This window comes from Pongo abelii, chromosome 7 (assembly GCF_028885655.2).
Source record: "Pongo abelii isolate AG06213 chromosome 7, NHGRI_mPonAbe1-v2.0_pri, whole genome shotgun sequence".
NCBI classification, from domain to species: domain Eukaryota; kingdom Metazoa; phylum Chordata; class Mammalia; order Primates; family Hominidae; genus Pongo; species Pongo abelii.
This window is the reverse complement of record NC_071992.2, coordinates 136311562-136326979: the sequence shown is the minus strand read 5'-3', so window position 1 is coordinate 136326979 and position 15418 is coordinate 136311562. Positions and strand designations below refer to the sequence as shown.

General features: G+C 43.6%; 1 long non-coding RNA gene across 1 annotated transcript; it reads right to left on the bottom strand.

Annotated features, from left to right (window-relative positions):
• Window positions 1–3419: 3419 nt before the first annotated feature.
• LOC134761967 (uncharacterized) lies at window positions 3420–9887 on the bottom strand. Its single transcript, XR_010141295.1, has 3 exons — window positions 9632–9887; window positions 8177–8246; window positions 3420–5008 (listed from the first exon to the last, which is right to left on the bottom strand). It is a non-coding gene; the product is annotated as an uncharacterized LOC134761967 (long non-coding RNA).
• Window positions 9888–15418: the final 5531 nt, after the last annotated feature.

Here is a 15418-nt window from a genome sequence, read left to right as displayed (position 1 = left end):
GATTCTCTTGTTTTTCGTTTAGTTTCCTTTTTTTTTTTTTTTTTTTAGACAGTCTCACTCTGTCGCCCAAGAGTCTGGAGCACAGTGGCATGATCTCAGCTCGCTGCAACCTCTGCCTCCTGGGTTCAAGAAATTCTCCTGGCTCAGCCTCCCAAGTAGCTGGGATCATAGGTGTGCACCACCATACTTGGCTAATTTTTGTATTTTTTAAAATACAGTTGGGGTTTCACCATGTTGGCCAGGCTGGTCTCAAACTCCTCACCTCAAGTGATCCACCCACCTCAGCCTCCCAAAGTGCTGGGATTACAGGGATGAACCACTGCACCAGGCCCAGGTTGTCTTCTTTGAATTGCCCAGGGTTTATTGAAACTGTTATATGTGTCTCACAGTGTTCTTTGCTTGCATATAACTTTCTTATGCCAGTGCCCTCATCACTGTTTGCAGAAAAATCTTATATACCCTCTTATGATATTGCCAGTGAGGTCTTGCTTACCTCCAATATGCTCTGCTTATTGCTGGAGCCATCTTCCCCCATTGTATTAGCTTCCTAGGGCTGCCATGAGGAAGTACCAAAAACTGGGTGGACTAAGCAACAGAAATTCATTGTCTCACAGTTCTAGAGGCTAGAAGTCCAATATTAAGGTGTTAGCAGGGTTGGTTCCTTCTGAGGGCTGTGAGGGAAGGATCTCTTCCAAGTCTCTCTCCTTGGCTTGTAGGTGGCCTCGATCTCCCTGTGTTTCTGCACATTGTCTTTCCTCTGTGCATGTCTGTCTCTTCATCCAAGTTTGTCCTTGTTATGAGGACATTAGTCATTGGACTAGAGCCCACCTTGATGACTTCATTTCAACTTGATTACCTCTGTAAAGACCCTATCTCCAAATAACATTATGTTCGGAGGTACAGAGGGTAAGACTCCAACATCTCTTTTTTAGGAAAGGCAATTCTACTCATATACCCATTTTCCTGGAAACAGCTTTTCTTTTCTCTCTCTCTCTCTTTTTTTTTTTTTTTTTTGACAGAGTCCTGCTCTGTTGCCCAGGCTACCGTGCAGTGATGCAATCTCAGCTCACTGTAGCCACCGCCTCCAAGGTTCAAGTGATTCTCTTGCCTCAGCCTCCTGAGTAGCTAGGATTACAGGCACACACCACCATGCCCAGCTTATTTTTTTTGTATTTTTAGCAGAGACAGGGTTTCACCACATTGACCAGGCTGGTCTCGAACCCCTGACCTCAGGTGATCCACCTGCCTCGGCCTTCCAAAGTGCTGAGATTACAGGCGTGAGCCACCGAGCCCGGCTGGGAATAGCTTTTCTTTGTTTGCTAAATATTACAGCCTGGCTGTACCCTGAACATCCCACTCGGCTCCGTCACTTGGGGTTTCCTTCTTTCTGCCAGAGCAATCATTTGCTGCTGTTGTATCAGCGAATGTGATTAGAATTATCTCCCTTTGTTGAGAAGACAGCCTTGTGTAGAGTTCTATTTTGTTTTGTTTTCCCTTTGAGCAGAAACATGGGCATTATGACATTTTCTGTGTAAATCCAGCATAATAATCTTCAATTGGCTAAAGTTGGAGTTTACTATTAACCGTTTCACTTCTACTTGGATATAAGCCAGTGATTTTGAAGTTTATGATTGTGACCCAATCACAGTCATAGGAGAGTTTTGAAATCAATATATAGGGTTCTGACTACCATTTTCTGGAAGGCAGTATAATTTTTTTTAAAAAAGATTTGAGGCCAGGCACGGTGGCTCACACCTGTAATCCTAGCACTTTGGGAGCCCAAGGCAGACAGATCACAAGGTCAAGAGATTAAGACCAGCCTGACCAACATGGTGAAACCCTGTCTCTACTAAAAATACAAAAATTATCTGGGTGTGGTGGCACGCACCTGTAGTCCCAGCTGCTCGGGAGGCTGAGGCAGGAGAACATCTTGAATCCAGGAGGTGGAGGTTGCAGTGAGCCGAGATTGCACCACCACACTCTAGCCTGGGCAACAGAGTGAGACTGCCTTAAAAAATAAAATAAAAGGAATAGAATAGAATAGGGTAGGGTAGAGTAGACTAGTGCCTAGTTGAATTAAAAAGAAAAGAAAACATCAGAATGTATCTACATGGTAAGGGTACACGCTTGTGGCAGTCATTCATACTGTTCATCAGTTGTTTTTAGTTTCTTTCCCAGGCACATGAAGGGATGGCATTTCCCCACTCCTTGAAGTTAGGCGCAGCCAAATGACTTAGCCAATAACATGTGAGGAGAAGGGATGTGTATCGCTCCAGGTGAAGCTTCAAGAGCCACTATAGATTTGCTGTGCTCCCTTTGTCTCTACTGCTGATGTTGGTGACCTTTGAGATGGAGGCTGCTCCATCCTGAGTCCTGGGATGAAGAAAAAAATGGAGCAGGATTCCCAGCTACCTCATGATGCACACAACACAAGCCAGAACAAAATTTTTATTGTTTTAAGCCCCTGAGATTTGGGGTTGTTTATTACTGCAGCATAACCTAGTTGATCTGTTTCAGTATGCTGTGTAAAACTTATATTTCAGTTATATATGTCATTATACAAAATGAATCCTTTTTTTTTTTTTGAGAGAGAGAGAGAGTTTTGCTCTTGCCGCCCAGGCAGGTATGCACTGGTGTGATCTTGGCTCACTGCAACCTCCACCTCCCAGGTTCAAATGATCCTCCTGTCTCAGCTTCCCGAGTAGCCAGGATTACAGGTGCCCGCCACCATGCCCAGCTAATTTTTGTATTTTTAGTAGAGATAGGGTTTCACCATGTTGGCCAGGCTGGTCTCGAACTCCTGATCTCAGGTGATCCACCCACCTCGGCCTCTCAAAGTGCTGGGATTACAGGCATGAGCCACCACACCCAGCCCAAAATGAATCTCCTACTGTACACTGTAAGCAAGAAGTTTGATAGCCACTAACATACACTGCATTTTTATCTTATGTCATTTATCTTATATCATTATTTATTGATCATAAAATAGATTCATCTTGTATGATGACATATAATACTGAAATATAAGTTTTATGGAGTATACTGAAACTGTCATATCGAGGTTATGCTGCAGTAATAAACAAGCCCCAAATCTGAAAGCGACCTGAGAAATAACTCTAGTTGAATGCTCTGGTTTTAGAGAGAAGACTACTGAGGCTAAAAGATGTCAAACAATTTATCTGAGGCTGGGCCTGGTGGCTCATACCTGTAATCCCAGCACTTTGGGAGGCTGAGTCAGGAGGATCATTTGAGGTCAGGAGTTCAAGACCAGCCTGGCCAACATGGCAAAACCCTGTCTCTACTAAAAATACAAAAAATTATCTGGGTGTGGTGACACACACCTGTAGTCTCAGCTACTTGGAAGGCTGAGGCACAAGAATTGCTTGAACCTGGGAGGTGGAGGTTGCAGTGAGCTGAGACCATGCCACTGCACTCCACCCTGGGCGACAGGGCAAGACTCCATCTCAAATAATAATAATAATAATTTATCTGAGGTCACAGTGTAAAGGAGGACCACACTCAAACATACATTTGACTTCCAAGCCGGTGCTTTATCACAAGTCTGTGCTTTGGAGATAATCATATGAAAATTCTTTGAAACTACAAAACCTCATAAGGATGCAAAGTAATGACAGTATCACAAGAAGGGGTAGAGAGTAAGGTGGTTAAGAGCCTAGGCTTTGTCAAACCTGGTTTCAAATCCCAAAGGACATTATTTAATCTCTCTGAACCTCTGTTTTCTTATTTGTGAAATGAGGATACTTTTCCTTATTTCATATTTTCTCATGAATAAATGAGATGATGAATGAAAAGTTCTTAGCACAATACCTGGCCCCAAAGTGTTAACATATCATTAGTAGTAAATATAATACCAAAGAATTTATGTTTTAAAAATAAAAGGCAAAAAGCTACTCTGGGCTGGGCGCGGTGGCTCACGCCTGTAATCTCAGCAATTTGGGAGGCCAAGGCAGGCGGATCACGAGGTCAGGAGTTAGAGACTAACCTGGCCAATATAGTGAAATCCCATCTCTACTAAAAATATTTTTAAAAATAGCTGGGCATGGTGGCAGGAGCCTGTAATCCCAGCTACTCAGAAGGCTGAAGCAGGAGAATCGCTTGAAACTGGAAGGCGGAGGTTGCAGTGAGCCAAGATCGCACCACTGCAGTCCAGCCTGGCAGGAAGAGCGAAACGCCGTCTCGAAAAAAAGGATATTAAAGTATTACCCATATGATATAGATAGGAGTTTCTAACCCTTGTGTTGCTGACATTTTGGGCCATCCTGTTCATTATAAAAAGCTTAACGCACCAGATGCTAGTAGCACTCAGTTGTGATGACCAAATATCTTTGGAGACATTGCGAAATGCCCCGTGGGGACAGAATCAGGCCTGTTTGAGAACCACTGCTGCAGAACCTCTGCTTAGAGTTTTTCAATTACTTCTTTTTTTTTTCTCCAAGTTATTGGTAGAAAAGAGAATTACTGCTTTCCATTATACAACAAAAGCAAAAACACAGAACAAGTTTAACCCCTCTGAGAGAAAGGTATCTGTGCTTCCCTATTGTTACATTTTATTGAAGCCACTTGATTAATGTCTATCTCACCCACTAGAATATAAGCTTCACAAAGGTACTATGTCTGGTTCTTTTCTGCTGTGTCTCTAGGGTGCAAATTACCAGACACATAGCAGATGCTCAATAAAAAGATCACCAAATAGGGCGAGCACGGTGGCTGAAACCTGTAATCCTAGCACTTTGGGAGGCCGAGGGGGGTGGATCACCTGAGGTCAGGAGTTTGAGAACAGCTTGACCAACATCATGAAACCCGGTCTCTACTAAAAATATGAAAACAAACAAACAAACAAAAAATTAGCTGGGCGTGGTGGCAGGTGTCTATAATTCCAGCTACTCAGGAGGCTGAGGCAGGAGAATTGCTTGAACCCCAGGGGATGGAGGTTGCAATGAGCTGAGATCGTGCCATTTCACTCCAGCCTGGGCAAAATAGCGAAACTCTGTCAAAAAAAAAAAAAAAAAAAAAAAAAATCACCAAATGAGCAAATGAGTAAATGAGAGAGTAAATTTTCTCTGCAGTCCCTCCTACTAATAGGAAAACGGTTCCTGCAGGATCAATAGGTTAGAGTAGGTTTGTGGAAAGTAACTTCGTTCTGGCTCCACCCCTAAAATAAAAAGGTTCTCTCAAGACAGTCTATTCTTGCAAACAATAAGGTCTTGTCCAGAGCACAAGTCCTCAGATGGGGATTTGGAAAGGTTAAAGAGAATCCCAGTTTTTAGGGTCAGCTATGAGGACGCAATATGATGACCCTATATGGAACTCCCAATAGTATTCCAACATGAGGAACTCCTTTCAGGTCAAACTGACAGAAAAGCAAGATCTACAGTATTTTCAAAATTCCCCGTGGCAGTAAGGACAGGTCCCACATTGAACACTCTCTCATGGGTCACATTCATAAACTTCAAAATCACTGGTTTATAACCAAGTGGAAGTGAAACAGTTAATAGTACATCCTAACTTTAGCCAATCGAAGATTATTATGCTGGATTTTCACAGAAAAATGTCATGGTGCCCATGTTTCTGCTCAAAGAAAAAACGAAAACAAAATAAACTCTATACCATTAGAGTCTGTCTTCCCAACAAAGGGAGATAATTCTAATCACATTCACTGATACAACAGGAGCAGATGATTGATCTGGCAGAAAGAAGGAAACTCCAAGTGACTGAATCGAGGGGATGTTCAGGGTCGAGCCAGGCTGCAATATTTAGCAAACAAAGAAAAGCTATTTCTAGGATAAGGACAGGTCCCATGCTGAAGATGCAGTGTGAAGAGGGCCAATTTTGTAGTAGGTAGTAAAAGATTGCAAAGCCACTATAGATGTGACTCCACTCCCCTCCTGCTGCTTGTGACTGTGGGCTACTCCCCAGGAGCAGAGCTGCATGAATAATGATGTTTTTGTGTTCCAGGTCACTCTGCCCTTGTTATTTCTCACATGTAGTGGTTGAGTGAGCCTGAAAAAAATATACACCTTCTCTTCTAAAGCCATGCTATCTGTTTACTCAGCTCGAGACTCTGCCTGGATACACAAGACCAATAACAGCCATTGTGTTTTATTCTAACTTGTTTTTTGGATACCAGCTGGTAAACACAGCCTTCTCTAACTATTCTTACAATCACAGAGTCTCATCAGCTGAGTGGATTTTCGTGATTCTTGCTGGCACCCACCCAAAGCTACCACTTTGTCTTTCCTGAGTCCAATAGCTGGACTCCATCTTTTTCTTTTTCTTTTCTTGTTTTTTTTTTTTTTAAGACAGAGTCTCACTTTGTCACCCAGGCTGGAGTGCAATGACATGATTTCAGCTCACTGCAACCTCCGCCTCCTGGGTTCAAGTGATTCTCCCACCTCAGTCTCCCAAGTAGCTGGGATTACAGGTACCCGCCATCATGCCTGGCTAATTTTTGTATTTTTTGTAGAGACGGGCTTTCACCATGTTAGTTAGGCTGTTCTTGAACTCCTGACCTCAGGTGATCCACTTGCCTCAGCCTCCCAAAGTGCTGTGATTACAGGCGTGAGCCACTGCGACTGGCCTGGACCCCATCTTTTTCTGTGGCTTCCTCAATCCCACCTCAATTTACTTTTCCCCATTCAAGTCTATGACTTTGCTGTTGTAGATCAATCTCATTTCTTCCCTTCTCCAGCAGCTTTGAAGCCCGTGTTTATTATTTCCTACATGCTTCCCTGTATGTTTTATTTATCTGTTTCTTACTTTTGTCCTTAAACAAAATATGACTCCTCTTTTCCTCTCCACCAGGGATGGCCTCTGTAGGATCTCCCAGCAGCCAACGGTAAACCAACAGAAAATGGGCAAAGACTCAAATAGACATCCTCCAAGGAGAATGTCCAAATAACCAATAAACGTATAAAATGTGCTTAGTGTCACTGGCCTCCGGGGAAGTCCAAATTAAAACCACAATGTACTACCTCCACACACTCACCACAGTGGCTGAGATTAAAAGGGTGGAGAAAACACCAGGTATTGGTCTTAATGCTCATACACTGCAAGTGGCAGTATAAATTGGTACAACCACTTTGGAAAACTGCTTGGCAGTATCTACACAAACTAAATATATGCAGTTCCCTACAGCAATGAGTGCTTAGGCCCATCCAAAAACATATTCTAGTATGCTCACTGCAGATGTATAATTGCCTCAAACTGGAACTACCCAATATTCATCAACCTAAGAATAGAAAAATAAATGGTATTATATTCTCACATGGAATATTACATAGAAATGGGAATGAATTGGCTGGGTGCAGTGGCTCATGCCTGTAATCCCAGCACTTTGAGAGGCCGAGGCAGGCAGATCACGAGGTCAGGAGATCGAGACCATCCTGGCTAACATGGTGAAACCGCGTCTCTACTAAAAATACAAAAAATTAGCTGGGCGTGGTGGCGGGCGCCTGTAGTCCCAGCTACTTGGGAGGCTGAGGCAGGAGAATGGCATGAACCTGGGAGGTGGAGCTTGCAGCGAGCTGAGATCGCACCATTGCACTCCAGCCCAGGCGGCAGAGCGAGACTCCATCTAAAAAAAAAAAAAAAAAAAAGAAGAAATGGGAATGATTGTACAGCCTCATGCAATGTGAATGAATCCCACCAACAAGATGTTGAGTAATGGAAGCCAAACACAAAAACAATGTACACTATATAATACCATTTAGATAAATCCCTAGAACAGGTAAAAACAAATCTGTACTGTTAGGCGTGATAACAGTGGTTACCCTTGGGTTAGAAGGGAGGTGGGTGCTGGTCATACAGGTGTGTTCATTTTGTAAAATTCATGAAGTGGTACCATTATAATCAAGGCACTTTCATTTTTTTCTTTTTTGACACAGGGTCTCACCATCATAGTTCACTGTAACCAAAAACTCCTGAGTTCAAGTGATCCTCCCCACTCAGCCTCCAAGTAGTTACCTCCACATCTGGCTAATTTGTAATTATTTTTGCAGAGACAGGGACTTGCTATGTTGCCCTGGCTCTTCTCAAACTCCTGGCCTCAAGGGATCCTCCTGCCTCAGCCTCCCAAAGCTCTGGAATTACAGGCGTGAGTCATCGCTCCTGGCCACTTTTCAGGGTTTATGTTATATAGTATCAGGGGTCAGGTTACCTGGAGGTCGACTGAGATTAATATCTGTGGATGAGAAGTTGACTGGGGCAGATGCTCTCAGGAACAGTATCTGTGAAAGAAGAAAGACAGCAATGAGCACAGCAAGCAGATGAACAGAGAGACAGTCAAAGGCCTCAGCCAAGCCCACTGGAAACGCTGGAGCTGTGATGGCTTTTCCGCTACAAACCCTGCCCTGTGGAAGTAGCCAGCAAGTGGCCCTTCTAGGTTATCTTAAATTGGGCTTTAAGGGCTGGGTCTTTACATGTCCACATTGATTACATATCAATTTTTTAAGAGGTGTCTTCAAGTATTTGCAATGTAGTCAGTCCTTTCTTTAAAATTGTGGGCTACCATGGGGAAGGGAGCATGATCTTGAACCAGGTAGCTCTCTTTAGCAGAGGTCATCTTTGGAGAGAGGCTTAGATGAGAGCTACTGACCACCAGCACTCCTAGCAGCCAGGTAAATGAATGTCTCAGTCCAGAAAGATGCCACAGCAACCAGTGCATATATGAATAAAAAGTTTAAAAACAAAGACTGTGTCTTGGACAATGAAAGAAGAATCAATTGAAAGAACAAATGAACATATAGGACACACAAGACGTACAGTGAACATATACTGGCACTGAAGTGATTATATCAACCACCAGTCATTTGTTTCATTATCCCGAACTCTGGGCCAAAGTGGGCTATTTCATTAGCTACTTATCGTGAGCAGATGTTAATACGTGTGTTTATTCCCATATTGCTTAGTTCCAAGAAGAATTTCCTGTGACTTGCCCAGATACTTACAACCCAGCAAGAGAAACTTTACTTATTAATAGTGCATTATGGAATTTCCCATATACAGTGTGGCATTCCAAAGAGTGGTTGAGCACTTTCAGCCTTGCTGGCTACTTCCAAAGGGCAGGGTTTGCAAGCAACATTCCTGCTGTTCAGTACTGTGGCAAGGATAGCCCTGTCCGCTCCAACAGGGCTTGGGCTGAGCCGGTGGATTATTTACTAGAGTTGAGGCTGCAGTTTTCTGGAAGGCAAAGATGACTGAGAGGTTGAAGAGCTCTCTTCAGTAAACACTGTGTTCCCTGTTGTGGCAAGGGGCCCATTGCGAAATCACGTTCCACTGGGTCTCACTCTTCTCCCTGCCACTGGACTGAATCATCTCTTTGGGTGGGAGCCCACAGTCACTCAATCAATCTTCCATACATTTATCCACTCCTTTTTCTCCCAAAGTCTGGGCTGGGGACAAGCAGATTCTTGTTGAGTTTTAGCCACCAAGAACTCTTCTGCAAGGTAGAGAGGATCATATCACGGTGGCAAAAAGTAGCGTCTTTCTTTGTTCCAAGTTTCATCATAAATGATTGTTGAATTAGGGTTCTCTAGAGGAACAGAATATATAGTGTATACACACACACACACACACACATATATAAAGGAGAGATTATTAAGTATTAACTCACACAATCACAAGGTCCCACAATAGGCCATCTGCAGGCTGAAGAGCAAGGAGAGCTAGTCCAAGTCCAAAACTGAAGAAATTTGGAGTTCGATATTCCAGGGCAGGAAGCATCCAGCATGGGAGAAAGATGTAGGCTGGGAGGCTAGGCCAGTCTAAACTTTTCACATTTTTCTGCCTGCTTTATATTCGCTGGCAGCTGATCTGGATGGTGCCCATCCAGATTAAGGGGGGGGGTCTGCCTCTCCCAGCCCACTGACTCAAATGTTAATCTCCTTTGGCAACACCCTCGCAGACACACCCAGGATTAATACTTTACATCCTTCAATCCAATCAAGTTGACACTCAGTATTAACCATCACAGTTGTGCTTTCCAACAACAGAGCTGAAACAGGAGCCGGGGGAGGTAGAACTGGGAGCCTAGCCAATCTTGGATGGAAGGGAAGTCTGCCTCTAGCTGTCCTCTTTCCTAAAGTTTTTCTACGGAGTCCTTGCTTTCCTTTCTGTTCCCCAACTCCTCAATGAAAGCCTAAGGTGCCCAGGGTGCTGTGGCTCTGCCAGTGGCTTTTCAGGGCAAAGCCAAATGAGAAGAGCACCACGAAATCAGATCTGTTCCTCTCCCTACATTACCACCATCATTTCATTTGAGAGGTGCTAGTGGCTTATAGGAACACTGAGGCCTGGGGCCTCACATACCCCCAATGGGCAATTACATACAAGACTATAAAGGGATAGAGCAGCCCCATGGCTCTTTGTTAAAGCAGATTGCAAAGGGCTTCCAAGGTCTCAGGGATCATGGTTCAATCCTTTCCCAGGTAGCTCCAGAGTGTTTTATGTAACACTTAACAGTTCCCATACTGCGAGTGGACTTGGCAGAGACACTCTATAAAAGGCTGCCTGAGTGGATATTTATGGTTTTGTCTTCCAGAAGAGCCTTTATTTCAAGGAAGTGCTGCTCCAAATTATTGGGACTATGGATTCATAGGACTCCTATGTCTTCAGCACAGTAAACACATGTGACCCAGATGAACCCATGGTAGGTTAGGCATCCATCTCTTTATCCACAAAAATTGGCCCAGGGATAGTATATGATGTAGGTCAGACTACTTGGAATTCTTGGACAAGATATTTTACACTGGAGCAAACAAAAGAAGTATCCTTTCCTTCCTGATTGGTAACCTGTAAGAATTCGACCCCAGAGCTTCTGTCAGCTGCGTGCACGCGCGCGCGCACACACACACACACACACACACGAAGAGAGAGAGACAGAGAGAAAGATACAGAGAGAGAGATAGACCCCTGGCAGGCAGCCTTTCAGGTTTATTCATCATAACTTCCTTACACTAGGATGAGAAGACATCCAAATGGGTATAGGGCCCATTTGTCCCAGTTTACACCTGCTGTTCCAGCTTAATCATTAACTTTCTTTCTCAGAAGTGTAGCTCTTTCAGTCTCAGAAGTGCCCCAGGTGGATGATAAATTATTTAATCATTGTTCCTGTTGCAATGTGGTTAACTAAAGCAATACAGCCTTTTTCTTTTCTCTTAAAACTGGTTCAAGCTGGTTTTCTGTCACTTGCAAGCAGGAAACATTATGACTGATCTACCACTCTTTTCTGAATTAATCAGGCAATCTTTTCCACAGTACACCTTCTGAATCTGATTGCTTGCATTCTTGCTTGAATTCTTTGGCAGATGCCTGATTCTGTGTCTGGTGTTTGGTCTCCACTTCCTCTGTGGAATTGATACCGTGGGTTCTTCCAAGCTTACTCAACCACCTTGTCCTAATCATGAGTTCTTTACTCCCTACATCACGAAAGCCCACTATAGTCCACAGATTTCATCCTAAAGCTCTAGGACCATGCTCAGAGAGGAAAGCAACCAAGACAGGCCTGGGGAACCACCTGGGTGAATAAACCTCAGCTCTTTTCTATACCTTTATATTCTTCTGCTCAAAATTCAAAGTCCTGGAAGGGAATGTTAATTGGTATAGCCTAGATATGGGACTCATTATTTTCACTATGAGAGACTGGGACACCATGATAGACATCTCACAAGAACTACACAAAATGAAGGAGAGGCAATTTACTCCCAAAATACAGGTGTTAGCAAAAGAATAGGAACAGGTACTGGGGAATGAAAAATATATTCAACAATGTGCATTTAATAATTCAATAGTATAGCCAGCTATTTGTATGTCCATACAAATGAGAGCTGAGTGAACAATTAAAATATATATGATTGGTGCTCAGAAGAATTGGGGTTGATCTTTCTGGAATAACCAAGAATCCCAAATATGATCACCCCAAGTGATAATTTACCTAGTCTTGATCTATTGGACTTTTCCACTCTTCATAATCATGACAAAGACATTTTGGGCTAGTATTTGTAGGAAGTTTTGGTGGTTTCTCTGATATTCTCATCCCTTGCCTCAAGTCTACCCTGCTGGGTCCTCTCTATCCTGGTGACCCCCTTAACCCACATCACATGAAAGCTGGCTTCTAGCATCCTCCTATGGTTCAGTCTCCAGCTTGAGCCTTTTTCCTAGTGTAAATTCCGTGGCTCTATGCTTCTGCCCTGTTCTCTTCTTTTGACTTCTGACCTCATGATTTGTTTTCCTATTTACAGCACATCTCACCGCTCTGACCCTCCAGCACTCCCTCTAGAGCTTCATACTGTGGTTCTCTAATTTCCCAACATCCTTAATCTGTAAAAGCCCAAGGCTAATACATAATTCAATCCTGAGTCCTTGTACCTTAGCATTGACCCTTGCAGGAGGCACCTTCAGTGCTTCGCCCTAAGCTGATGAAAAATGTAGTGAACAAAAGTACTGGTCCTGAAGTCAGAAACACCTGATTCATGTTCCAGGTCTGCCATCATCGTCGCTGTGTAAACCTGGGAGTTAGTCTTTCAGCAGAATAATGCCCTGTAGCTTTACAGAAACTCTGCACGCAGTTTTGCAGATTTGTTTTTGTTGTTGTTTTTTCTTGTTTGTGTTTTTTTTGAGATGAAGTCTCACTCTGTTGCCCAGGCTGGAGTGCAGTGGCATGATCTCAGCTCACTGCAACCTCTGCCTCCGGGATTTAAGTGATTCTCCCACCTCAGCCTCTCGAGTAGCTGAGATTACAGGTATGCATCACCATGCACACCTAATTATTGTATTTTTAGTAGAGACATGGTTTCACCATGTGGGCCAGGCTGGTCTCAACTCCTGACCTCAAGTGATCCGCTTGCCTCAGCCTCCCAAAGTGTTGGGATTACAGATGTGAGCGACCGTGCCCGGCCCCTTTCCATTTTTCATTTTGTCTCCTAATGTATTTCCTCCAAATGCATTGTGTAGATTATGTTTTTTGGCTCCATATCCAATTCAGGTCCAATACCAGCACCTGGACTTGCTTCTGGATATATCTTTCTGCTGCCCGGGTGCTGACTTTTGGCTGTATTTCCCGTCTGTCATCCTACATGAATCCACCAGCAGATACAGCCTCTCCAAATGAGCTCCACAGTGCTGCTCCATTGTATAGTTTTGCACCCACACTCATGTTTATGCTTGCCCCCAGTGTAGCCAGCATCCCAGAGACCCCCATTGTAGCCAGCATCCCAGAGAGAGAGCTCAGCATTCAATGAGCGCTGGAAGAGGCTGCCAGAAGCTGATAAGGAGACGTAACAGATTGTGAGTAAAAATGGGGAAGGAAACAGTAAAAGACAGGCAAAGTCAGTTGGTGGTCATGGAGAACAAACGGCAAGGAGATCAAAAGGAAATAGCCTTGCACTTTAACTCCTAGTCAGCATGAATTTTTAAAAAGGGAAGCTTTACGTGAACTTAATCTAGAGTCTAGACATTAACTGTAAAGAAATGTTTCCACCAAAAAAAGGAGGGTATTGAATGAGAACTTGTATTTTTATTTTTTGTGGTAGAATTCTTGGGGTGGCAGGGGTTAGGAGCGGGGGCAAATGAGAGGCAGTCTCTGTTCACGCAACGAGGGGTGTCAGCCCTTACAGACTCTCCAATTGTCTGACCTCACCAGAGTTGCCAGATGAACCAATGCATGCTTTGTTTCTGGACTTAATCTTTTTCATATTAAGAGGTTTACATCATCCAAAGTCATCCATGATGTAGTTGATGTGAACAGAAGCCATTTCCAACTAGTAAGAAGACAGTACTTCAGTCTCTGGTTGAAATTGGCTAAAGGGTGGTGTGTGCATTCTGCTCCCCCTTCAGACAACTGGGAGGGAGCTGGAATCAGGAAGCCCCCTAACAATTATGGGCATTGTATTACGCAACCATAAATATGCACAGCCATTGAGCTGTTTTTGCTCTGGCACTAATGATCTTGAATTGTTCACAGCTACTTTCTCTCCTGATAAAACTTTGAGGTAGTCAGTAACTTGGCTAGGCAGTCTTTCTAAGCTGGTTGGATGACACGTTCACCTAAGTAAAAACTCCAACACATTTTTCTGGACTTCTAATTCACATAAGAAAGGCACAACACATCCAAGAATGAAGGAGTTGTCAGGAATTAAAAGACAGCAGCAACTCTCACATCCTGAATTAAGATGAATGTGTTTTTTCCTTCAAATGTGTGTATATGAGTGTGTGTGTGTGTGCACATATGTGTCAGTGCAAAGTCCAGCTGTAACACAGAGCCCTGACCTTATGACTAGTTGTTTTGCATGTTGGAGGTCAAAGGGCAGGTAAAAGATCAAAATTTAAGATGGAATTGGGCCAGGTGCAGTGGCTCACACCTGTAATTCCAGCACTTTGGGAGGCCGAGGCTGGTGGATCACTTGAGGTCAGGAGTTTGAGACCAACCTGGCCAACATGGTGAAACCCCGTCTCTACTAAAAATACAAAAATTAGCCAGGCGTGGAGGCTGCAGTTCCAGCTACTCAGGAGGCTGAGGTGGGAGGATAGCTTGAATCCGGGAGGCAGAGGTTGCAGTGAGCTGAGATCGCACCACTGCACTCCAGCCACTCCAGCCTAGGTGACAGAGAAACATTGTCTAAAAAAAAAAAAAGTTTAAGGTGGAATTGCTGAAGCATTGTGAGAGGTATTAGAAAGTGATTACATGGGACTATGTACACAAAGTAAATAATATACTTCATAATGTACAGTGAACCCAGAACATCTCAGACAGGTCTCAGTTAATTTAGAAAGCTTATTTTGCCAAGGTTGAGGACACGTCCATGACACAGCCTCAGGAAGTCCTGACGGCATGTGCCCAAGGTGGTTGGGGCACAGCTTGATTTTATATATTTTAGGGAGACATGAGACATCAATCAATATATGTAAGAAGTACATTGGTTCGGTCTGGAAAGGTGGGACAACTTGAAGCAACGGCAGGAAGACTGCAAGCGGGAGGGAGCATCCAGGTCACAGATAGGTGAGACCCAAATGGTTACATCATTCTGAGTTTCTGATTAGCCTTTCCAAAGGAGGAAATAAGATATGCATCTATCTCAGTGAGCGGAGGGGTGACTTTGAATAGAATGGGAGGCAGGTTTGCCCTAAGCAATTTCCAGCTTGAGTTTTCCTTAGTGATTTGGGGGGCCCAAGATATCTTCCTTTCACAGTACAGAAAACACTTAGCATGTGCATGACACATCATAGACATTCAAGAACTATTGATATTGTCAGTGAGAAACTTTCTAGAGTCTGGAATCCTGAGGATTTGGCTTGATTCATTTTATGGTGGTTTGGTGACCTCAGATCTTGTAAAAAAAAATTAAAAAGGTCTCTGCCTCTCCTCCATCCTTGGGGTAAACCCATACTTTATTCTCTCTGAACTCTA